The sequence below is a fragment of the Sceloporus occidentalis genome, unplaced genomic scaffold (assembly GCF_023333645.1).
Source record: "Sceloporus occidentalis isolate IW3139 unplaced genomic scaffold, rSceOcc1.0.p SCAF_2, whole genome shotgun sequence".
Lineage (NCBI taxonomy): Eukaryota > Metazoa > Chordata > Lepidosauria > Squamata > Phrynosomatidae > Sceloporus > Sceloporus occidentalis.
Window position 1 is genome coordinate 69,126,173 of NW_028316982.1, and position 25,361 is coordinate 69,151,533.

Genomic DNA, 25,361 nt, shown 5'->3' on the forward strand with positions numbered 1-25,361 from the left:
GAATCAAAGGGGAGGGAAACAACAAGGATGTTACGGTGGGAGTCTACTACAGACCCCCAAGTGAGACTGAGGAATTGGATGATATCTTTCTAGAACAGATGACCACACAGTCAGAAAAGAGAGATGTAGTAGTGATGGGCGACTTCAACTATCCTGATATTTGCTGGATGTCAAACTCAGCAAAATCCTTAAGGCCTAGCAAATTCCTCACTTGCCTGGAAGACAATTTCATGGTCCAAAAGGTGGAAGAGGCAACAAGGGGGTCAGCTATTTTAGATCTGATCCTAACCAACAAGGATGACTTGGTTAATGGGGTGCAAGTGGTGGGATCATTAGGTGGAAGTGACCATGTTCTCCTGGAGTTTGTAATACAGTGGAAAGGAGAAGCCAGGCATAGTCAGACACGCATCCTAGACTTTAGGAGAGCGAATTTCAGTAAACTTAGAGAAGTAGTGAGGGCGATTCCATGGTCAGAAATACTAAAAGATAAAGGAGTTCAGGACGGATGGGAGTTTCTCAAAAGAGAGATACTGAAGGCACAATTTCAAACAGTTCCAGTGAGAAAGAAAAACGGGAGGTGTCTCAAGAAACCAGGATGGATGACTAAGGAACTTTCAACTGAGCTAAGTTTGAAACAGAACATGTATAAGAAATGGAAAAAGGGGGAAATCACAAAAAAGGAATTCAAAGAAATAGCAGGCATGTGTAGGGGTAAAGTCAGAAAAGCTAAAGCGCAGAATGAACTCAGGCTTGCTAGAGAGGTTAAGAACAATAAAAAGGGCTTTTTTGGATATGTCCGCAGCAAAAGGAAGAAGAAGGAAACAGTAGGGTCACTGCGTGGAGAAGATGGCAAAATGCTAACAGAAGACAGAGAAAAGGCAGAATTACTCAACACCTTCTTTGCCTCAGTCTTCTCAGAAAAGGAAAAGGGTGCTCAACCTGAGGATAATGGAGCAGAGGACAGAATAGGGGAATTTCAGCACAGAATAAGTAAAGAGATAGTAGAGGAACACCTTATTAATCTAAATGAATTTAAGTCTCCGGGACCAGATGAACTCCATCCAAGGGTATTAAAAGAACTGGCAAATGTAATATCGGAGCCATTGGCAATAATCTTTGAAAACTCCTGGAGAACAGGAGAGATCCCAGCAGACTGGAGGAGGGCAAACGTTGTCCCCATCTTCAAAAAGGGGGAAAAAGAGGATCCCAACAATTATCGTCCAGTTAGTCTGACATCAATACCAGGAAAGATTCTGGAGCAGATCATTAAACAGAGAGTCTGTGAACATCTAGAAGGCAATGCCATAATCACAAAAAGTCAACATGGGTTTCAGAGAAACAAGTCATGCCAGACAAACCTAATCTCTTTCTTTGATAAAATTACCAGCTTGGTAGATGAAGGGAATGCTGTGGATATAGTATATCTTGATTTCAGTAAGGCCTTTGACAAGGTTTCCCATGACATTCTTGCAAACAAGCTTGTAAAATGTGGGCTAGACAAAGAAACTGTTAAATGGATCTGTAATTGGTTGACCGGCCGAACCCAAAGGGTGCTCAACAATGGCTCCTTTTCATCCTGGAGAGAAGTGACCAGTGGGGTCCCACAGGGCTCTGTCCTGTGCCCAGTGCTATTCAACATCTTTATCAATGACCTGGATGACAGAATTGGGAGCATACTTATCAAATTTGCAGATGACACCAAATTAGGGGGAATAGCTAATACCCCAGAGGACAGGATCAAGATTCAAAATCACCTGAATAGACTAGAAAGCTGGGCCAAAGCTAACAAAATGAAATTCAACACAGAGAAATGTAAGGTATTGCACTTAGGGCGGAAAAATAAAATGCACAGATATAGGATGGATGACACCTGGCTGAATGAAACTACGTGTGAAAGGGATCTAGGAGTCCAAGTAGACCACAAGTTGAACATGAGTGAACAGTGTGATGCGGCAGCTAAGAAGGCCAATGCTATTTTAGGCTGCATCAATAGAAGTATAGTGTTTAGATCAAGAGAAGTAATAGTGCCACTGTATTCTGCTCTGGTCAGGCCTCACCTAGAATATTGTGTGCAGTTCTGGGCACCACAATTCAGAAAGGACATTGAGAAACTGGAGCGTGTCCAAAGGAGGGCGACAAAAATGGTGAAGGGTCTGGAAACCATGCCCTATGAGGAACGACTTAGGGAGCTGGGGATGTTTAGCCTGGAGAAAAGAAGGTTAAGAGGTGATATGATAGCCCTGTTTAAATATTTGAAAGGATGTCATATTGAAGAGGGAGCAAGCTTGTTTTCTGCTGCTCCAGAGAACAGGACCCGGAGCAATGGATGCAAGCTACAGGAAAAGAGATTCCACCTCAACATTAGGAGGAACTTCCTGACAGTAAGGGCTGTTCGACAGTGGAATGCACTCCCTCGGAGGGTGATAGAATCTCCTTCCTTGGAGGTCTTTAAACAGAGGCTGGATGGCCATCTGTCAGGGATGCTTTGAATTGGATTTCCTGCATGGCAGGGGGTTGGACTGGATGGCCCTAGTGGTCTCTTCCAACTCTACGATTCTATGATTCTATGATTCTATGATTCTATGATTCTATGTAGCATATTACCCAGGAATTAAGAATGGATCATTTGGATAATTTTTCTAAAGCTGTATTTAGAAATGAATCCATTTTAAAATAAGCAGAGTGCGCTAATGAGATTTAATCTCCAAATATATCCTATTATTCTCTGTTAATGAAATGCATGCAAATGTTAAATTTTGAGACCTTAACATAGAAATAACTAGATAGGCAGAGCTAGTACTATGGAACAAAGTAATTAAAATCAATTATTAATTAAATTAGGAATTTTCAAATGAAATAGTGCATCTTAGTTAAATGTATTATTAACTAAAGTAATTGGTTTAAATTGCTTCAGCATGGAATTACATCCAAAATTAGTTTATTAATTAAGTTCTTAATCTTAATCAATTATATGAAAGTCGGTGCTAAAGAACTAACAAATGTTACACTTCCCAGCTTGTTCTGTACCCAAGCCCTAAGTCTCTTGGAATTTTGCAAAATAATTGCTTTTACTCACTCCTTGAGGATTGGAGAACTACAATATTTGGGTGACAAGGTTCAAACCACTTACTCAAGATTAGTTCCAGTGGGATGCATTATATTAAGTGCTTTAAGTATACAATTTCAGTAACACATCTTCACCCTACTCCATTTTTAAAATAGTAAAGGATCGGTATTACTGAAACCAGACGTTTATTTATATTTATAAAACCTGGAAGCCATCAGAAGGTTGTAGAAACACTTGGAATCCATATGAAATTTAAACAGAAAGCAAGCCTGGAGGAGAGCCACTGCAACACTGACATGGAAACCACCACCCACCTTAGCAGACACCCACATGACTGCTGTCAAATTAGGTTTTCATCACAGAATCACTCTGAATCATTTACAAAAAATTAAGGATAGTGGAGACAACATTTTTTTTCCTGTTGTTTTTTAAATGTCTCTTTCCACATCTTTTCTCTTACCACAAAAATCTGTTGGGGGTGGGGGAGGCAAAATAGGCACACTATGGCGGTTTACAGACCACCCTTTTGGGGCGGCCTACACCTGCCCCTTTCCCCACTGGATCAGGGCCTCAGCTGCCACAGCGGCAGCCTCTGAGGCCCCGATCTTCCGCTTTCCAGGCCATGGGGAAGCGACAAAAGGCCGCTTCCCCGCAACCTGGAAAGGGGTGTCCTTGGGGCTTCATGCCCCAAGGACACCCAACAGCGGTGGGGACGAAGAGAAAGGGCCTCTCGGCTCCTTTCTCATTTGTGTTGCTAGCGCAGCTGTGTAAAGGCTGCGCCAGCGACACAAACCTGAAAGGAGCTCCGTTTCAGAGCTCCTTCCGGTGCTGCGGAAAGGGCGCCCCAGGCGCCCTCGCGCGGCACCAGGATGTCACTTCCCTGCCACTCTGTTTGGAGGTGGCGTGGTTGTGACGTCCCAATGGCGGCGCCCATGTAGAATGGGTGCCACCATTTTGTACGTACTAGGTACGTACTAGTGTTAGGGTGTCCGGAAAGGATGCCCTTTCCTAACCCTAGTATGTACTTTTTGCCTGTCTGGAACGGGCCCAAGTCTTCAGTAGCACTAAAGGATATCGATGTGGTGCCATCTTCACTTTGAATTTTTCCAAAACCTATGATCAGGCAGAAAATAGTTTTAGAAGAAACAACTAAATTTTGTAATTCCTCTTTTCTCTGTACTGAATATATCATCAAGCTAAAATAGAAAGTTTACTGAATGCTTGCCAGAAAACCATTTTGATCCCATATAATCCCATTTCTGCTGTAGGTGTACACGTAGGCTCTTTAGACTCACAGACGGGCTAACAGTGTTCTTATTATGAATTTGTTTCTGCATAGCACAGGGATTGTCTTCTCATATAGATTAAGGGAGGATTTGAAGCTTTTCTTTAAGAACCTAGAGAAAGGATGTTCTTCTCTTACCCTTAAGCTTTCTGTCATGTTCACCCAAACAATAAATCAGCATCAAAAGGCATAAATTTAATTCCTAGAATGTTGTATTATTTCACATGAAATTTTATACTATTAGCTACTTTCTGGAAGGACATAAAGTCCAAAGAGAAATACTTAAGTCAAAACTATAGTGGAAACATCAGTTTGTGATGAATAACTACACAACTGCTTATCTATCATATTTAAAAGGTAATCTTAGGCCCGATACACACCGGGCGATAGTAGGGCTCGGGAGCGCGCACCAATCACATGCTCCCAAGCCCTATTATTTGCAGGCGGTGCCAATTTTTGAGCCGCACCACCCACACAGGGGCTGCATGAATGATGTGTGGACATCTGAGCGCTCAAACATCTACAACAGGAAGCAGCATCATAAGGGCAATGCAGCCCTCATGACACTGTAAAAAAGAAGCTGCTCTAGGCAGCTTCTTTTTTACTGTGCAGCTGCTGCACATGGTGCCGTGTGATACAAACGGCTGGCATTTCCCTGCTGGTCTATACCGCAGCATGGAGGCTTATTTCTGAGATTATTCATTGTTACAAACACTTACCTCTTTTGAAAATATATCCTTTACTACAGTGCGATACAGACTGCCCCTTTCCCCGACGGATTGGGGCCTCAGCAGCCACAGTGGCAACCCCTGATCCGCTGCTTTTCCAGGCCTTGGGGAAGTGGCAAAACGCCACTTCCCTGCGGCCTGGAAAGGTGTGTCCTTGGGGCTTCATGCCCCAAGGACACCTCAACAGTGGCGGGGAGACAGAGAAAGGGGCCGCTCGGCTCCTTTCTCTTCAGTATCACTGGCGCAGCCGTGTAAAGGCCGCGCCAGCGATACGTGGTGTGAAAGGAGCTCCATTTTGGAGCTCCTTTCATCTCCGCTGATAGGGCGCCAGTACGTAAAGGCTGTGCCATGCCGTTTGGATGCGATGCAGCCATTACGTCAAAATGGCGGCACCCATGTAGACAGGGCGCTGCCATTTTGATGTACTCAGTACGTACTAGGGTTAGGGAGCGTCTGAAAAGGACACTCCCAGGCAACTCTAGCACATACTGAGTACGTGCAAAAAGGCCTGTCTAGATCAGGCCAACCTTACTGAAAAAGCACCTGAGATAGTAGCCTGAAGTCTATGAAAGCTCATGCTGCCAACTCCTTTTTTTCTGTTAAAGATGTTACAGGATCTCGCTACATACCTTTACTACCCAGTTCAACAACAGGGAATGAGGGAGTCTTATATTAACACAAAAGTAAAAAGGCACTTGGATAAGTCACATACTCTCTGCCCTACAAAACCTCATGATAGGTTCACCTTAGCATCACCACAAGTCAGAAACAACTTGAAGGCACACAGCAGCAACAATATGAATTCTGAAATGTTATCTTCTTTAGTTTTTAGAAACATTTACATCCCACCATGTATCACAGGGAGACATATAAATAAAAATCAGTTTAAAATAAGATAATAATGTTAATTTAAAACTATGGGTAATGGTTTAAACAGTCTTTCTTTTAAAAAAAAACAACCCAAATCTTGTGACAATCAAAAATAATTAAATAAGTTTACAATCATGTTAAAGTAATTTAAAATCATAGAATTTAAGATCTTTTTCCATGAGGAAAATTGGAAGCTCATACTGATCACAATCCAGGGCATTAGGGACAAGTTCGCAATTGCTCTTTAGATGACGCTGTGCACAAACTGGTCAGAATCCAGACAGAAAGTGAGAGAATAAGCATTTTTGCAAAAATACCATGTTTCATGTCTAGTTCATTCATGAATTTGCTCTCTTCACATAATTGCAGCAGTCTGAAAACCATGTCTGATTCTCCCTGTTCCCAGATTTCCCAGGGTTCCTTGCTGTGCCAAAGAAAGGAGGCAGTCTTGTTCTTAAAGGGGTACACACACACCTCTTTCCCTCTTGCGACTGATCTCCTCCTCTAATGCAGCCTCTAAGCAGCCTCTGAAAGGGAATAGCTGGTGGGAGAAGGCAGAGAGAGAGCACATTTTGGAATTCCTCCTGTACAGGAGGAAGAAATGAAGGATATGTCCTGGAAAAGGAGGGCATCTGGAAGTTTCAGCCCTCGCTGAAATCAGGCAGTTTTATGGACCATCCACCTCCTCTTTCTCTCTAGTGTGTTTGTGTGTGTCTGTGTGTGGTTTTATGGGAGTTTGCAAAGGGAAACCTCAGACTGCCTTCCTCTGAAACACCTTCTGGGGCAAAGACAATTTTCCTCCCCGTTTCCCTTCCCTCTCTGGAGCATCTGTGCGTATGCACTTGTGGAAATGACAGTTTGGAGCATGCACATAAAAGTCATTTCCAAGCTAGCAAGGGGATTTTTCCTCATCTGTCTGAAACCCAAATTTGCTTTCGACTCACTCTCTTGCCTAGGTAATGTGCTTTTAACCCCTTGTTGTGATCTGTGTGTGATAAGCATTAGCGAATTTGCTTACTTTTCTGGGATGCCAACACTTTAACCATTTTCAGGATGGAAGCACATAGGTTACCATGTGGAAAAGTCCATAGAGTTGGAAGAGGCCACAAGGACAATCCAATCCAACACCTGCCATTCAAGAATAGGCATTCAAAGCACTTCCAACAGATGGCAATCAAGCCTCTGCTTTAAAAACCTCCAAAGGAGGAAAATCCACCACACTCTAAGTTCCATTGTCTAAGAAGCTCTTACTGTCAGAAAATTCTTCCTAATTTTAAAAGTAATATATATTTTGGCAAGACTTGGCTGTATGGATCAGATTTTCCTTGATGGCCAGTTGGATGGCTCTTGGATGCCCACAAAAAAGTAATAGAGGCACTAGCTGTTGAATGTCTCTACTATCTGCCCATTGATTTGGATATTCCACTTATCAATGATGCCTAAAAGCTGTAATCTTCCATGAATTATGACACTGCCATGTTTCCCCCTATGGGTAGAACCAGCATGGGGTACTGATCAGAATGCTGGTCAAGCACAGGGGAGACCCAGATTTATATCTACACTGAGCCATATAGCTCAAAGAGTAAACTCAAACCAGTTACTGCCTCTCAAATCCACTAATTGACAGCACTATTGTTGAGATAAAAAGAGTAGTGGAATTATGTACAAACCTTGGAGGCAGTTAGCAATCAAATAAATACAGTTTTGGGACAGGACTTGATCTGGGAAAATAATATTGGTTACCAAAATGGTTGCCAAAAATCTCTTACAGTGACATCTTCTGGATTGCTTGGGCCGCTGTTGATAAAATCACCACAACCATCAATTGAACAACATGGGAGAACATCTTCACAGATTTTCTGCACCATGTCTAGATTCTTTGGTACCAAACCAGCACCCATCAGATCATTCTGAGGCAGTTATTTTTATAAGTTAATTATATGTTGGATAATATTTATGTTTGCCTTTTATAGACCTTTTAATCAAGTTTTGGGAAACAAATGGCAACCAAACCTAGACACATTTTTCTTAAACATGGCTGCATCATGAAATCATATGTGGATGTTCTGGTAATTGCTCTTCTGTTCTGAATCCCTTTCCTAATGATTAGCACTTTCTTTGACTTGTTACTGCTACTGAGATCCAGCATAGTTTTATACATGTTGACTGAAAAATATGTCAGTTGAGTTCAGCTGGGATTCTTCACTGAAAAGTGGGTATGCGATTACAAACATATCTGATCTCCCCCCCCCCCCCAATAAGCTATCAACTATGAAGGAAAACCAGTGTGTTATAGTGGTTAAAGTGCTGGACTATGACTCTGGAGTCTAGGGTTCAAAGCCTTGCTCAACCATGGAGACCTTTGGCTTTCAAGTTGTTTCTGACTCATGGCAACCCAAAGGCAACCCTATCACAGGGGTTTCTTGGCAATTTTTTTCACAGGGGATTGGGCTTGTCCTTTCCTCTGAGGCTGAGAGAAAATGACTTGCTTGAGGTCACCCATGGCTGAGGTTCACCTTGGGGTACACCTAAGGGTTTAACTCATGTGGCTTCAAGCTGGAAACAACTTGAGGGCACACAACAACGTAGTAGTAGTAGCTGTAGTAGTATACTTTCACTGTTGAGGGGAGGTAGTTATTTTGTTTTAAAATCAAACAATTCAAAATAACCATGATGCAGTGAACTGTTGGAAAGTGCTTCCCAACCAAGCATTCTCTTTAATCCCCTTCACCATTTGCTATTAGAGCAATGGGGCTTTAGACAGAAAGAGGTCTTCTGCATGCCTCTCCCCTATACTTGTGAACGTTTATTGCTGAAAGCAATGAGCCATCGTAATTTCATATACTTCTACCCTATCCATGCTGTCTCTAAAATTCCCCTATTTGCTCAGTCACCCATTGTGGGGATATATCTAAGCAACCACACTATGTGACCAGACAACCTTCCATGTTTTTTGTTTGTTTGTTTGTTTGTTTGTTAGTTTTGCAAGCACACTAAGAGACTCCTCTCTCTCTTCCTCTCTTTCTTTTCATCCTCCAAGATGCAGCTCTTCCACACTGCAGAAATAAAGCAGTTTGATACCACTTTGATTCCTCTGGAATCATGTGATTTGTAGTTTGGCGAAGTTTTCAGCCTCATCTGTCAGAGAGGTCTGGTGCCTCACCAAACTACAAATCCCAGGATTCTGTAGGATAGAGTCATGGCAGTTAAAATGGTGTCAAACTGCTTTAATTCTGCAATGTGGATACATCTGTGGTGGATGCAGCTTCTCATGGGCTGCTCCTCTTCTTGAAACTTACCTGTAGTTAGAAGTGGCATCACTAAGGGGGTGCAGACCACACATGGTGACACCCAGAAGAGGGGTGACACCCAGTTGGACCCTCCTCCCCCTTCCCAGCTGCTCCTGCACTGCGATTCCTTTCCAAGGCAAAAGTCCAAGACAGAGGAGGAGGACAGTGCGCACCCTTGCAGGCTGCTCTGTCCTGGGATTCCTCTATGATTCATGTAAAATCATAGAATTGGAAGAGACCACAAAGGCAATCCAGTCCAAACCCCTGCCCTGCAGGAAATCACAATCAAAGCATCCCCGACAGATGACCATTCAGTACCTTTAAATCAGGGGTAGGCAACCTTTTTGAGCCGGGGGCCGGGTTTCTGTCCCTCAGACAACTGGGGGGCCGAAGCCGGGGGGGTGGAGCTTCCACCCTCCGGGGGCGGTGCCACACACTGGGGGTGGAGCTTCCACCCTCCAGGGGCGGGGCCAGTGCTGGAGGCCTCGCCCTCTTTCCGGGCCCCTAAAGGGCCCCAGGCCCTGTCAGGGGCCCGCAAAAAAGCCAACGGCGGGCACCAGCACTAGAGGCCTGGCCCTCTTTGCCAGACCTGCCACCCCCCATCTCACATTCATTCTCTTTTCTTCCTCCCTTTTCCTTCTTCCATCTCCTTTTCTCATTCTCCCACTTCCTTCCCTCACTCCCACTCTTTTTCCTTCCATCCGTCTCTCTCTTCCTCCCTTTTCCTTATTCTTCCCTTTCTATTTCCCTTTCACCTTCTTACTACCCTTCCATGCCTTTCTTCCTCCATTTCCTTTATTCCCACTCTCTCACTCTCCCTTTTACTCTTTCTTTCTTTCCTTCCATTCATCTTTCTTCCTTTATTTCCCCTTTCTTCCTTCCCTCCATTCCAACTCTTCCTTTATTTCCCTCTCCCTTTCTCTTCCTCTTTCCTTTTTCCTTCCCTCCTGTCTTCCTAGCTCCCTTCCCTTCCCCCCATCTCTCTCTCCACACCTCTTTCCTTCCTTCCTTCTTTCCCTTCCTGCTGGAGGAAGAGGTCCATCCCTTCTTCCTTCCCGTCTCCCCTTCTCTTTCTCCTTCCTTCCTGCCCTATGTCTCCCTTCACATCCCCCTTTCCCTCATGTCTGTTTTCCTCCCTCCCTTCCCCATCTCTCCCTCCACACATATTTCAATCCCTCTTGCCTTCATTTCCCCCTTCCTTTCTTCTTTCTTCCTGGCTCTCTTCTCTTCATCTCTGCCTCCACACAGCTCTTTCTTTCTTTCCATCCCTTCCACTCTCTCTCCTTCCTTTCATCTCTTTCCTTCTTTCCACCCATCTTTCTCTTCCTTTTCCTTCCCCCTCCCTTTCTCATTCTCCCCTTTCCCTTTCTCTCCCTCCACCTCTGTTCCTTCCTTTCTTTCCTTCCATCTGTCTCTCTCTTCCTCCCTTTTTTCTTATTCTTCCCTTTCTATTTCCCTTTCACCTTCTTACTACCCTTCCATGCCTTTCTTCCTCCATTTGCTTTATTCCCCCTCTCTCACTCTCCCTTTTACTCTTTCTTTCTTTCCTTCCATTCATCTTTCTTCCTTTATTTCCCCTTTCTTCCTTCCCTCCATTCCAACTCTTCCTTTATTTCCCTCTCCCTTTCTCTTCCCCTTTCCTTCTTCCTTCCCTCCCTCCTGTCTTCCTAGCTCCCTTCCCTTCTCCCCATCTCTCCCTCCAGACCTCTTTCCTTCCTTCTTTCCCTTCCTGCTGGAGGCAGAGGTCCATCCCTTCTTCCTTCCCATCTCTCCTTCTCTTTCTCCTTCCTTCCTTCCCTATGTCTCCCTTCACATCCCCCTTTCCCTCATGTCTGTCTTCCTCCCTCCCTTCCCCATCTCTCCCTCCACACATCTTTCAATCCTTCTCGCCTTCATTTCCCCCTTCCTTTCTTCTTTCTTCCTGGCTCTCTTCTCTTCATCTCTACCTCCACACAGCTTTTTCTTTCTTTCTTTCCATCCCTTCCACTCTGTCTCCTTTTTTTCATCTCTTTCCTTCTTTCCACCCATCTCTCTCTTCCTTTTCCTTCCCCCTCCCTTTCTCATTCTCCCCTTTCCATTTCTCTCCCTCCATCCACCTCTCTTCCTTCCTTTCTTTCCTTCCATCCGTCTCTCTCTTCCTTTTCCTCCCACCCTTCCTTTCTCATTTTCATTCTCCCTTCTCCCCATCTCTCCCTCCACACCTCTTTCTTTCCTTCCCTCCTTTCCACTCTCCTTCCTTCCATCTCTTCTTCTTTCCCTATCTTTCTCCCTTTCTTTCTCTCCCTTCCACTCTCTCTCCTTCCTTCCTTCCTATCCTCACTTCCCTCACCTGCTGGAGGCAGAGGTCCAGGAAGGAGGAGGCCAGCGGCTCCCCAAAGGCCCCGCCCGCTCGTGTGAGAGACCTTTGGCCTCTCGCGTGAGCGAGCGGCGCCTTCGGCCTCTCGCACGAGCGGCTGCTTGCACGACAGGGAGGAGGCCGGCGGCTCCCCCAAAGGTCCTGCCTGCTCGCACGCGAGACCTTTGGCCGCTCGCGCGAGCGAGCGGTGCCTTTGGCCTCTCGCGTGAGCAGTGGCTCACGCAAGAGGGAAGAGGCCGGCGGCCCCCCCAAAGGTCCTGCTCACTCGCGCGAGAGACCTTTGGCCTCTCTCGCGAGCGAGCGGCGCCTTTGGCCTCTTGCGTGAGCAGCGGCTCGCGCGAGAAGGAAGAGGCCAGCGGCCCCCCCAAAGGCCCCACCCGCTCGCGCGAGAGACCTTTGGCCTCTCGCGCGAGCGAGCGGCGCCTTTGGCCTCTCGCGTGAGCAGCGGCTCGCACGAGAAGGAAGAGGCCAGCGGCCCCCCCAAAGGCCCCACCTGCTCGCGCAAGAGACCTTTGGTCTCTCGCGCGAGTGAGCGGCGCCTTTGGCTTCTCGCGCGAGCAGCGGCTCGTGCGACAGGGAGGAGGCTGGCGCCCCCCCAAGGGCCTGGTGCTGCCAGTGATTGCCGCCGCGGCGGCAGCACCGGCCGCAGGCCGGTCTCCTGGCCTTGGCGGGCCGCATGTGGCCTGCGGGCCGGGGGTTGCCGACCCCTGCTTTAAATGTAATTAGTAAAGGGGTTTTTAGCTATGAAACTAGCACATTTTCCTTACTTTGCTAAAACTAGAGAGAACAAAGAGATTCAAAACTTCCACATGTGAACTCTTAATTGAACCAGTCTTCAGCTTTCTCAGAAATGGGGTTAACAATCTGGAATTATCTAACATGAGCCTTGACGTTGCAAGGAAAAGGTTTGAATGCCATTTGTTATTCAGTCTCAGGGAAAAGTCAGGATTGGCTGTCGTTGAAGATGATTCTAAAACCAACAAGGCTAGGGAAAATAATCATGTGCGATTCTAGCCTTTACCAGAACAATTATTGCTTTATTCAATTAGCAGTCTGATGAATCTCTGTGATTCAGGAAATACTTTTTACTGAACTCCAGGTGACAACTCCACAAAAATCAGGAGCTCTGATCATGCCTTCTTAAATTGTATATTCCAGCAGTGTGCTGAATATGCACAGGCTGGGTGCTATTCAGTACCTGAAAAAGGCCAAAACTTTTATGCATATCTTTCACTTATTAGAGAAGTCATTTCTTGCAAATAGGCTGCAAAATGCCACTCTCTTTCTGTGAGCCTATTTCCCTCTAAACAATGCCTTAGGGCAACAATCTATTTAAAAATGCAAAGTGACGCTTTCATGCAATAACAGAAGGTTCAGCCTGCAAACAGCAGAACCAAGTACTTCTTGTGTTAATGGCTTAAACCCTTAGATCTCTGTATGTACTTCAAAGCTTTCCCTTCGTGTTTGCTGCTGACATTTTATAAAATGACTATTGAAATTATTAGCGATTCTCATCAAAAGTTAGAAAAACAAGAGCAGCATGACTAATAGTCATCCATATCTACCAGGAACATGACACTTTGTTTTGTAAAAGAAATGTCTCCACAGGATACTCATTGGATATTTTTCAGGGCCTTTGTTTGGAAGAAATAAGATGGTGTAAGATCAATGGTACAATTTTCCTTTATGTTTTATCACCTGCCCAGAGCAAATTAAGGTGTCAAAGCCAAAGCCATATTGTATGCCATGTGGAGTGGCAGAACATCTGTCTCATTTGCTGAGAACATGAACAGAAGTATATCAGGCAAGTAAATAAATCAGCCACAAGACAATGATATATCTACAGCTGCACAGCAGTGGATTTTATTTCTTCCATGTTATTACTCAACGAGCAAATTTAAGTTTCTAATTTTTTTTACAGGATTACCTTGACTCTTGAACATTATTTTCAGTTGTAACTCTTAGTTTCTGAGATCACATTGGCAAATTTTCACCAGGGTGGTCAATTGACAGCAGCAGTTCTTGTTATATGCTCACAGAACAATTGGGCCAAGATGAATTTCTGAATGTTTTGGTGCAAAGACTAAATTTTTCATGACTGACAATTACATGAACACAAAATATAAACTCCCTGAAGTTTTGACGTCCTGTGTTACTCACTGGATTATTATCAATTATAGGAGTGTGTGTGATATGAAAAGAAATCTGTTCCAAAAGTCAGCATTCATGAAAATTAAAGTGTACACTTCAAAATCTCAGCCTTCATAAAGGCACAGCTGGGCAGAACGTGTATCTTTAGACTGGCATGGCTCCACAGTATGCCAGTATATTCATGGCTCCTGTCCATTACTTTCTCAGCTCCTGTTCCCAAAGGTCTCTGAGACTACAACTTTATTATTTGAACACATCTTTATTATCCAGACACATGGATAGAGATCACTAAGGAAGTTAACTTAGACTTCATTAGCTTTCACTTCACCATCAGTTGAACCTAGACCAAGCCAGACAGCAGGCTTACTTACTTACTTGCAAATACTAGTTTGCAAGTACTTAATGGATATATGACTACTATTTCATATTTTTAATATGTATATAGATCTTGTAGCACCTTTGAAACTAATTGAAAGAAAGAAGTTGGCAGCACAGGCTTTCATTGCTCATGCTGCCAACTTCTTTCTTTCAATTAGCTCAAATGTGCTACAAGATCTCTATACCTACTGATTTTACAGACTAACACAGCTATATTTTTGAATTCTATCATATTTTTAAAATGCCCGACTAATTCTTACACATTGTTATGAGCATCCACCTTCCACCTAGAGCACACCACAAAATCCACTGTCGACTCTATAGCAATGATGAGAACTTCTGTGAGACCACATGCCAAATATCCCCCTTAGAACCATTAGGAAGAAGGTGAACTATGTCACTGCCACCAGATTTGTAGCAGCAAAACTCAATTGTTTTTTGTCCATATTAAATCTTTTTGGTATATGTACTTCTTGTTTCCAAGACTATTGGCCGCCTGCTGGAAATGCCATTAACCTTATAAACAAGGCACACATACATTGTTTCAAGTGAAAATAGTACAGAGGTTTTTTGCCCAACTTTTTCCTCCCTAAACACTTGTTTACCTCTTGCAGTTTGACCACAACTGGAGAGGCATTAATGAGAGGCTTAGATTGAACTCATGAGGCGCAGGCATGATTTTGCCTGTCCTCTCATCAATGTTCTCATCACATGAAAAGCAATAGTCTTCAAAGGAGAGCCTTTGCCTTATGTGAATGCTCTTCTTGGAATCGGGAACATTGGAAGATAAGGGTCTCTGATGGTGTGAAGAGACTGCATGTACAGAAGACATTGTTCTCTTCAAACTATTTTTACCCAACACACCAGGAGATGGTGAAAGAGACACATCTATATTTGTCACATGTAATGATGTAACTGTACTCTACATGTTGTTGTTGTTGTTGTTGTTGTTGTTGTGTGCCTTCAAGTCATTTCTGATTTATGGTGACCATAAAACAAGCCAATCATGGGGTTTTCTTGGAAAGATTTGTTCAGAGGTTTGTCACTGCTTTCCCCTGAGACTGAGAGCATGTGACTTGCCTAAGGTCAAGGGAAGCTATTTTCACCTTTAAAAAAATCACTGTATGTGAAGGATCCCTAAGGCTTCAAACAGACAGGGCAAAAGGAGTGAACAGAGGCCAGACCCACCCCAATTGCTGTGGGACTGTGGCAACCACATGTGCCTAGCCCCTATCTGGGCTGCCACTGCAACTCTCAACCAGGCCAGGAAAAGGATCTTGTCCACTCCTTTTTTGCCTGGTTGTTCCATGAAGCCTCGGTGTGGCTTCTGGATACGTTCAGGGCATGTGTCATCCAAACACTAAGCCTGGAAAAGTCATTTGACTCATCTGTGTCAGGCCTAATATTCCTTCTAAAAAATAGCTAGTATATTTTTCTTAAGCAATATATTCACACAAAGACAAAGTCGAGAAGAAAGGTCTCATTACTTAAGCAGCAGTAAAGCATTTTCACCCAGACATGAAAGGTAAAGTTGGATTAATAATTTGTTCAAACAAAAGAGAGTTCTGCTGCTGAGGCCATAAAAACTGTCCCAATGCTATATATTTTATTTGTTCAACTAGTTACTATCTCTTGCCAGAAATGATGAAGTTACGGGTTTGTGATAGAAACAAAAGCACTTCTAAAGTTAGTGATGCCAGAGCATGAAAAGCTTTTTTTAAAATAAAATTATTGGTGGTGGGATAATTTTCTTCCATTTGTGAGACAATAAAGCTATCTTGGAATGAAATAAATTGCTGAAGCTATTATCTGTATTTCAACTTCCTACTGCAACCTGGGACAGCAGTACTGCTTTCCAATAAGATAGCAATTGCTTACATGTATTGCATGTGTCTTGCAACAAAACAAGAGCGCATTATAAAAGATCTGAATAATTGGGTAGAGAATCCACCTGCAGGGGGTTGTGTCTATTCTAAGGGCCATAACAAATGGCCCTGAAGGGGTGGCTTCAAGGCACCCCGGAGAAAGCTGATCAGGCCCACAGCAACCACATGCCATGGCCCCCCCATCTGGCTTTTTGCCAGCCCAAAAAGCCAGCTTTCCCACCACCACTGCTTTGCGACGCTCCTGCAGCATGCAGCATATAAACGCTGCACCACCAGAGTGCCGTAAAGCTGCCCACCATGTGGCCGGGCAGGCAGTGTGATGCCGGCTTGGGGGTCACATCAGAGCATGCGACATCTAAACAGTGTGTTCTGATGCCACTCCCAAGCCAGTGAAATGGGGCAGTCTGTTTTGCCGCAAAGTAATGATTCTCCGGTAAAAGTCTAAGGAGCAATATCTATAATACAAAGAACACAGTTGATTTCTTTCTTTCTTTTTAAGAAGGAAAACCGTTCCCAGAAATGGCCTCCCTGGAACACATTTGGAACACATTTGGAACGCCTGGCGGCGACGGCGGCGTTCCGCTGTGCGGTAAACTAGCGTTCTGGCCCTCATCACGTTCCAGGCTCGCGCCCGTGAGAACGCATTGGGGAACGCTTTTACCCTAGTGCGGTAATCTCCAATATCTCTGTCCCTATGGGCTAAGTTAAGTGGAAAATATTAAACATTATGCCTTACACTGTCCTTTTTATAGTAACATAAGTAGGAGATTCCTACTTAGATTACTGTAAGATTCTCAGGGTTGGAAGACAAATGTACCAGTACTTATTAGCAGATGCACTTCTGCATGTTATTTATGAAGTGGCTGTTTTTACCTTTTTATTTCTTAAGATTAGAAAGAGAGCAGTACCTGCTATATATTGGTCAGAATGCAGTTGACATCTTTAGTATTAATATGTGGACTTTTATCATTTTTGTAACCATTATTTTTTATTTTATATCTCACATTTTAAACCATATTTGATGTTGTTTCAACAAGTATGTATTTTCTCATGACTTCAGTTACGAAAGACATTAAATCTTACTTACAATAAGAAGCCCAATCAAAAGAAACTAGCTACAGTAGAAGGCTTTTCCTCCAGAGGAACATCAGTTGCAGGATGACAAAAAGTTACTTAGTTTTGCTGGAATTTGCCCCTTTCCCAATTGGAGATTGCTCCTAGAAGAAATGTTGATCCCTTTAAGAAGATTATTCTAAGCTTTCCAGAAATGTCTTCCTTCTATATTGTTAAATATAGACAGGGCTTGTGGTATGGAACCATAATTCCCCCATACAGTGGCATTCATAACTACTTGGATCTCTGTCTTAATTGAAAATAATTTCAATGGAAAATACCTGACTGTTTGGGGCATAGTTTCAGGAGGAGGGGATCTGTGAATGTAGTAGCAACAGCACTTGGCCTTCTATCAGAAATGGGACCATGGCCAGGTGCTTAATGTAACAATTCATAATTTCTGACCATTAGAGAAAATTGTCTTTAAAAGACTCTTGCCATTAAGTCTAATATCATAGCTTGACTAAGTAGCATAATTTTTCTTGCGATAGCTGTTCAGATGCAGTTGCAATTAAGAAGTTGCCTTTGAGCACTCAGAATGGCTGACCTGGAAGAAAGCCAGTGCTTTTAAGGGAAATTGAAGAGTGTGGGAGGCATAACGGACCCAGAAACTACACAATGGTATTGGTTTCTGACAGGATGGGGAACATTCTACCTAGCAGCCACATGTGTCCTCCCAATGTAAGCTACAGGACATCCCATCAGCTGCCCCCAATTACAAAAAAGCCTGGAAAAATGTTTTACCCCCAAATATCCCCTGGGGCTGCATCTGCATTGTAAAGACACTTTACAGTTATAGTAATTTGACACTGCTATAACTGCCATGGTTCAGTGCTATGGAATCCTGGGATTTGTAATTTTATGAGATATTTAGCTTTCTTTGTCAGGGAGTTCTGGTGTCATAACGAAATACAGTTCCCAGAATTCCACAGCAGTTAGCCATGGCAGTTAACGCAGTGTCAAACTGCATTATTTGTGCAATGCAGATGGAGCCTAGGTATTACGGGGGCATGTTTGCCTTATTTTGCCAAATGCCAAATGCCAAATCCTAGGATTCCACACCATCGTGACCGCCCTGAAAGGACAGAGCCCTCCCTCCACGGCCAACTGTCATCGTCCAGCCTGGAGGGAGTGAGGGGGCGTGTCCTACACCATCGGGACCGCCCTGAAGGGACAGTGAGGGGGCGGGTCCAACTCCATCAGGACAGCCCTGAAGGGACAGAGCCCTCCCTCCACGGTCAACTGTCATCGTCCAGCCTGGAGGGAGTGAGGGGGCGGGTCCAACACCATCGGGACCACCCTGAAGGGACAGAGCCCTCCCTCCATGGCCAACTGTCATCGTCCAGCCTGGAGGGAGTGAGGGGGCGTGTCCTACACCATCGGGACCGCCCTGAAGGGACAGTGAGGGGGCGGGTCCAACTCCATCAGGACAGCCCTGAAGGGACAGAGCCCTCCGTCCACGGCCAACTGTCATCGTCAAGCCTGGAGGAAGTGAGGGGGCGGGTCCTACACCATCGGGACCGCCCTGAAGGGACAGTGAGGGGGCGGGTCCAACACCATCAGGACAGCCCTGAAGGGACAGAGCCCTCCCTCCACGGCCAACTGTCATCGTCAAGCCTGGAGGGAGTGAGGGGGCGGGTCCTACACCATCGGGACCGCCCTGAAGGGACAGAGCCCTCCCTCCACGGCCAACTGTCATCGTCCAGTCTGGAGGGAGTGAGGGGGCGGGTCCTACACCATCGGGACCGCCCTGAAGAAACAGAACCCTCCCTCCACGGCCAACTGTCATCGTCCAGCCTGGAGGGAGTGAGGGGGCGGGTCCAACACCATCGGGACCGCCCTGAAGGGACAGAGCCCTCCCTCCACGGCCAACTGTCATCGTCCAGCCTGGAGGGAGTGAGGGGGCGGGTCCTACACCATCGGGACCACCCTAAAGAAACAGAACCCTCCCTCCACGGCCAACTGTCATCGTCCAGCCTGGAGGGAGTGAGGGGGCGTGTCCTACACCATCGGGACCGCCCTGAAGGGACAGTGAGGGGGCGGGTCCAACACCATCAGGACAGCCCTGAAGGGACAGAGCCCTCCCTCCACGGCCAACTGTCATCGTCAAGCCTGGAGGGAGTGAGGGGGCGGGTCCTACACCATCGGGACCGCCCTGAAGGGACAGAGCCCTCCCTCCACGGCCAACTGTCATCGTCCAGCCTGGAGGGAGTGAGGGGGCGGGTCTAACACCATCGGGACCGCCCTGAAGGGACAGAGCCCTCCCTCCACGGCCAACTGTCATCGTCCAGCCTGGAGGGAGTGAGGGGGTGGGTAGGGACTAATTTTGTATTGCAATTTTTATTGTACACCGCTATGATCATTGCGGAATAGCGGTCTATAAATAAAACGTATTATTATTATTATTATTATTATTATTTATATCCCGCCTCTCTACAAAAGCAATCGGGGCGGCTTACAGTTAAAATATACAGTCCAAACCCTCAAACCCACCCCCCCAATACAATTAAACAATGTGAAATTAAAAACATAAAAACATACTTAAAAAACAATACAATAACTGTGGTGAAGTCGGAGGTCAACAGTTAGATTTTCCTTCCGATGTTCGGAGAACTGTTCAGGAAAGGCCTGCTGGAATAAATCCGTCTTTATAGCTTTTTAAAAGCTGTTTAGAGTGGTAATAAGACGGATCTCATCCGGCAGGCCATTCTACAGTCTGGGAGCTACAGTTGAAAAGGTCCTCTGGGATAACAGATTATTCCCTGAGGATCTAAGTGTGCGGGGAGGATTATATGGAAGGAGGTGGTCCCGAAGATAGGTTGGACCCAAGCCATTTAGGGCTTTAAAGGTGATAACCAACACCTTGTACTGGGCCCGGAAACTGATGGGCAGCCAGTGGAGTGATCTTAGGATCGGTGTTATATGGTCTCTTCTGGATGTACCAGAGACCAATCTGGCTACCATGTTCTGAGCTAATTGAAGTTTCCAGACCAAGCACGAGGGTAGCCCCATGTAGAGTGCATTACAGAAATCAAGATGTGAGATTACCAGCACATGTACTACGGTCTCAAGGTCCCTGACTTCCAGGAAAGGGTGCAAAGTACTGAAGCAACTAATTTTTTCTCTGAACATTGTCCCTCTCTTCAAAAGAGGCAAAAAAGAGGATCCGGAGAACTAATCCTAAAAGGACCCAGATTTAGAAAATTGGGCAGAAATTAACAAAATGAAATTCAACGGAGACGAATACAAAATTCTACATTTAGTGCGCGCACACACACACACACACACCAGCAGGTATAGAATAGGGAATGCATGGCTCAGCATTAATACATGTGAAAAGGACATTGGGATTATTGTTTATCATGAACTGAACATGAGCCAACAGTGTGATGCTTCATTTTAAAAGGTGAATGCTATTTTAACCTGCATTAACAGTAGCTTAGCTTCCAAGTTGACAGAAGTAATAATCGCACTACATTTTGCACTGGTCAGGCCTCATCTGGACTATTGTGTTCAGTTCTGGACACATCATTTTAAGAAGGATATAGATATGTTGGAATAGGTTCAGAGATGGGCAATGAGGATAAGTGGTATGGAGAACAAAATACATGAGGAAAGGTTGAAGGAGTTGGGCATGGTAAGCTTGATGAAGATATATCTGAGGGGCAACACTAGAAGTGCGTGGGGATTGTGACATCTCAGAAACATCAGCAAACTGTGGGAAGGGGCTTCCTTCCAGGGCTGGTAGTTCTGCTGGCTGGGCTAGAAAATGAGGGGCTGTACAGACAGCCCAAAGGAACCAGCACTGAGCCACCCCTGGATGTGCGGGGTTGGGGATGCAGCAACTGGATGCCACACCTCCAATCCATCAGGAAAAGAAGCCCCCAAAAGGAGCTTCTTTTGTCAGCGCTACAGGAGCACCATAAGAGTCGCATCGTGCCCTCATGCTACTCCCCGTGCGCAGCGCCATTTGTGCACCACACATGAGTGATGTCATCATGGTGCACCCGATGTAAATGGCAGCATGCCAAATGGCACCAGTGGCATGGTAGGGCTCATGAGCGTGCGGATGTTCCCCTCTGCCAAGCTCTACTTTCAGCCCCAGGCCAGTGCAAAACACTGGTCTGTACCAGACCTGAGTCTCCTCCTTCTCCTGCTTACCCAGCAACTCCACCAGGCCCAGAAAAGGTTGTAGGCCAGCAGCAGCAGCCCACTCCCACCAGCAGCCACTGGTGGGATTGGACTGCCTTCCAGAACTGGTGTTTCTGCTGGCTGGACTGTAAAGAGAGTCATCCCCTTTTGCCACTCACCTAGCAATTCCACAAGACCCAGAAAATGTTTTGGGTAAGCATCAGCAGCCATCCACACCCATCACTAGCAGCTTGTGAGACAGGGCTGCCTTCAAGATCTGGCAGCTCTGCTGGCTAGGTGGTGAAAAGAGTTGTCTGCTACTCACCCAGCAGCTCCACCAGACCCAAAAAGGCTGTGGGGTGGCAGAAGAAGCCCACCCACACCAGCAATGACCAGTAGAATTGGGCTGCCTTCTGGGTCTGGAAGCTATCCTGGCCAGCCATTAAAGACAGTCTCTTCCCTTTGCCACTAGCCCAGCAGCTCCACCAGACCCAGAAAAGGCTGTTGAAGAGAGGAGGGGATGTATTAAAAATTATCAATACAAGGTGTCAAATGTACTAGGAACAGCACTGATGAAGGGTGATATGATTGCACCCTTTAAATACATCAAGGGCTGTCACAGAGAGAAGAGGGAATGCCTGTTCTCTGCTCCCAGTGGTTAGGACCAGGTAGGACTGCTATCCTCTCCAGAGGGTAGGACCAGGTCTAATTGTTTTAAGTCACAGGAGAGTAGATTTCAATTGAACCTTAGAAGACACTTCTTGGCAATGCTTCTAAGAACAGTTAGGCAAAGTGTTACCAAGTATGGATTTATATTCAATTTTGGGTGCCATGCAGTCTGAAGCCATGACCCCTGACTGACCCCATCGCTAACCGCCATTATCCCAAAAGTGAGCAGACCATGTAGCCAGCAGTCCTTGCTAGGCATGGTCACAGGAAAAAGGTAGATTTAAACCTTTCAGCAGCAGTTTTGGGAGTTGCTAGACTGGATTTGCAAGCTACCTGAAGCAGGAAGACAACAGCTATAGCTTCCTCATTAATGAGCCAGTGATTAAATTAACGGCTCGACCATCAAGATATTCGCTCCCCCTGAAAAAGTGCCAGACCTATGCTTTGTGTATCCATTGTGTAAGTTTCAGCTTAGACAAAGATAAGTCATCAAGCCTTTTGTCCGCCAGGCTGCCATAGCCTGAGGTTATGTTTATGGGTATATAAGGACCTTGTTTCCAGCCCTTCCTTGGGCTTATTGAGCAGAGGTTCTGAGCCTGAGTTCTGAGCTTGTTGAGCTTCCAGTTCCGAGCCTGAGTTCCTAGAGCATCTTGCTCTGCTGAAATCACTTGAGCGAAGCCAAGCTCACTGTCACTGGGCCTCTAGTTAGCTTTGCCAGCTGGAACTCAGCTCCAAAGCCACCGCGGACGCTCTTTCCTTTCCCTTTCCCACGGCTGCAATCCACCATCCATCCTACATCGCATCCAACGTCTTGGAGAAGACTTCAAAGGTAAATATTCCCAACGGTGCCTCTCTTCCTCCCTTTACTCCCTGAACTCACCCCTCCCTTGCTATAGCATTTAGTGTGTGTGTGTGTGTGTGTGTGTGTGATCTCTTTTATTGTGTGACTTTAATAAATGTTCTTAGTTTAATTGCACCTCATTGATATCCTAGTCTCTTTCTCTTGGGGGTGGACTAGGTGACCTCTGGTATACACTAAGGGACATGATCCTGCTGCATGCATTGTTAGGACACGCCTCTCGTATTTGAGCTAATTAAAATTTCCCTAATTCGATCCTTCCTAACAAAAGGAATCAAGAGGTGGTGGGGTCTCCTTCTCTGGACATTTTCAGAAAGTGATTGGATAGTTACCTGCTGGAGATGTTCAGCAGAAGATCCTTCACTGAGCTGGGTGTTGAACTAGATGACCCATGATAGTCATTCCAGTTTTCTGATTCTATGACTCTGTGATTATAGTGAAATGTTAAATTCTATTAATACACACACCAATGTATTAATTTTGTTAAAAGACTCAGCTGCTAACTTCTGTAAGTCACCTTTTTATGATCCATTTCTGTCTGCCTTAAAAATCAATTTCAGGTTATTAAAAATAATGATTTTTAAAACCATGGTGTGCTGCTTCACTGGATCAGAAAGCATGTTTTCCTTAATACTGAAATTATTATTTCCTTACTTTTAAAATGAGTTTAATTCAAGGAGGATAAAAAGAAGCAAGGGTGGGGTGGGAAGGAATGTAGCAGTACCTTTAAGACTTATTGGGTTTTATTTTTGCATGACCTTTTGTGGAAATAAATCCACATCTTCAAGTAGGGTTTGTATTTTGTTTTTGTCTTTTTAGTTTGTCCAAAATGCAGTCTGCATTTGCTATGTCCTTCACTTTTGTTAGTTGTTTGTAAATGTGGATATCTGTTTACAGCCTTGTGGTATCCATTATGGATGTGCTGAGAGTACCATGCAGAGAGTCGCTCATAACAAAGTATCCAAATCATCTCCTGTGTGAGGCACGTAGGGTACATGCAGTTTACAACACTGACAGTTCCAGGCCCATTATATTCTTACTCTAATATATCTGAAGTTGAGGGCTGTGCCAATACAATTTGCCTGTAAAGGCCAAACTGTCTTTACAGTGGCAGACATGTTCTTTTACCTGTCTCTCTATGCATCCTTGCTACTTGGTTTTTTTTTTTTTTTTTTTTTCATTTAACAGTTGAGTGTGCTGCTCATATGCCCTGTGTTGCAATGGTGGCAGCTTCTATTGTAATTGTATTGTCGTAACTTCTTTGACCAATTGGTTGCCTTCATGGAAGGACCAAAACACAAGAGAAGGGAACTCAGGCACCAAAAACCACAGGAGAAAGTACCACAAATGACAAGGAATGTCCTAAATAAAGTATTCCACAAAATATATGAGTCATACTCTGTGTGTGTGTGTGTGTGTATTCAAAATATGTGTCGTGAATGCTTCAAAGTAATTTCCAGTTTACAGCAACCCTAAGGTGAACCTATCATGGGGTTTTCTTAGCAAGATTTGTTCAGAGGAGTTGTGCCATTGCCTTCCCCTGAGGCTGAAAGAGTGTGACTTGCCCAAGGTCACCCAGTGGGCTTTGACGGCCAAGTGGAAATTCAACCCTGGTCTTTGGAGTTATAACCCAACACTCAAACCACTACATTTGCCTCTCATTAAACAAATTCAAAATATATACATGTACATAAGCAGTAGTAGCAAAATGTAAATACAATGCTTATCTCAACAAACAATAAAAATGTTTAAAAAGGAAACACCACATAGCATATCATATCATAACATAACATAACATAACAAACAGGTGTAACAAACATTTTAAAACTTAACAGGAGAAAGGAAAACTTGACCAGAAGCACTACTCATAAACCCAACACAAGTAAACAAAGGCTGTCATGACAAAACTACCAAACAACAAACAGCGAGGCTAAAAACAGGCAACTTATGTGATACCATGTATAAAAATACATAAGACAAACTTAGTGATATATTTACATTATACCATCAATAACGAAGTCTGTAAAGGCCAGGAAGATTTAAGGGAAAGCTACCATTATGTCAAAGCAACCAGTCATTCTCTATTCAGTCTTGTGCACTAATTTCCATAGAATGATCAGATAAATTTAAAATTGTTAGCCTTAGTAAACACTGAGTGGTTGCAAAATGATATGCAACCACTCAGTGATAGTTCAGTGAAAACTATGGAAAATTCTGTTTGCAACAGAAAGTAAAATCATGTTTCAAGACTCATCTGTCCCTTGTAGGCCACAGACTCAAAACAAAGTAAAGTAATTATGATTGAATTGTAACTTACTGGATACCCCATTTTGTATTCCTCCCATGACTTCATATTTTCCATCCATAGAGCTTTCTCTGCCTCCATCCCTCCTTGATCACCTTTCCATCCTCCTTTCAGCCGGAATATTGTACAATGGTAAGCAGGCAAAAGGGGAAGGAAGAGTGAAAGAATATAGCACCACAGAGTTAATGGTGAGAGGTGGACCTGACTCTCAAATAACTCTTTTCAAAAATTTAATCCAAGTACTTTATACAAGTAGTCCTCCCGCTGTTCTAG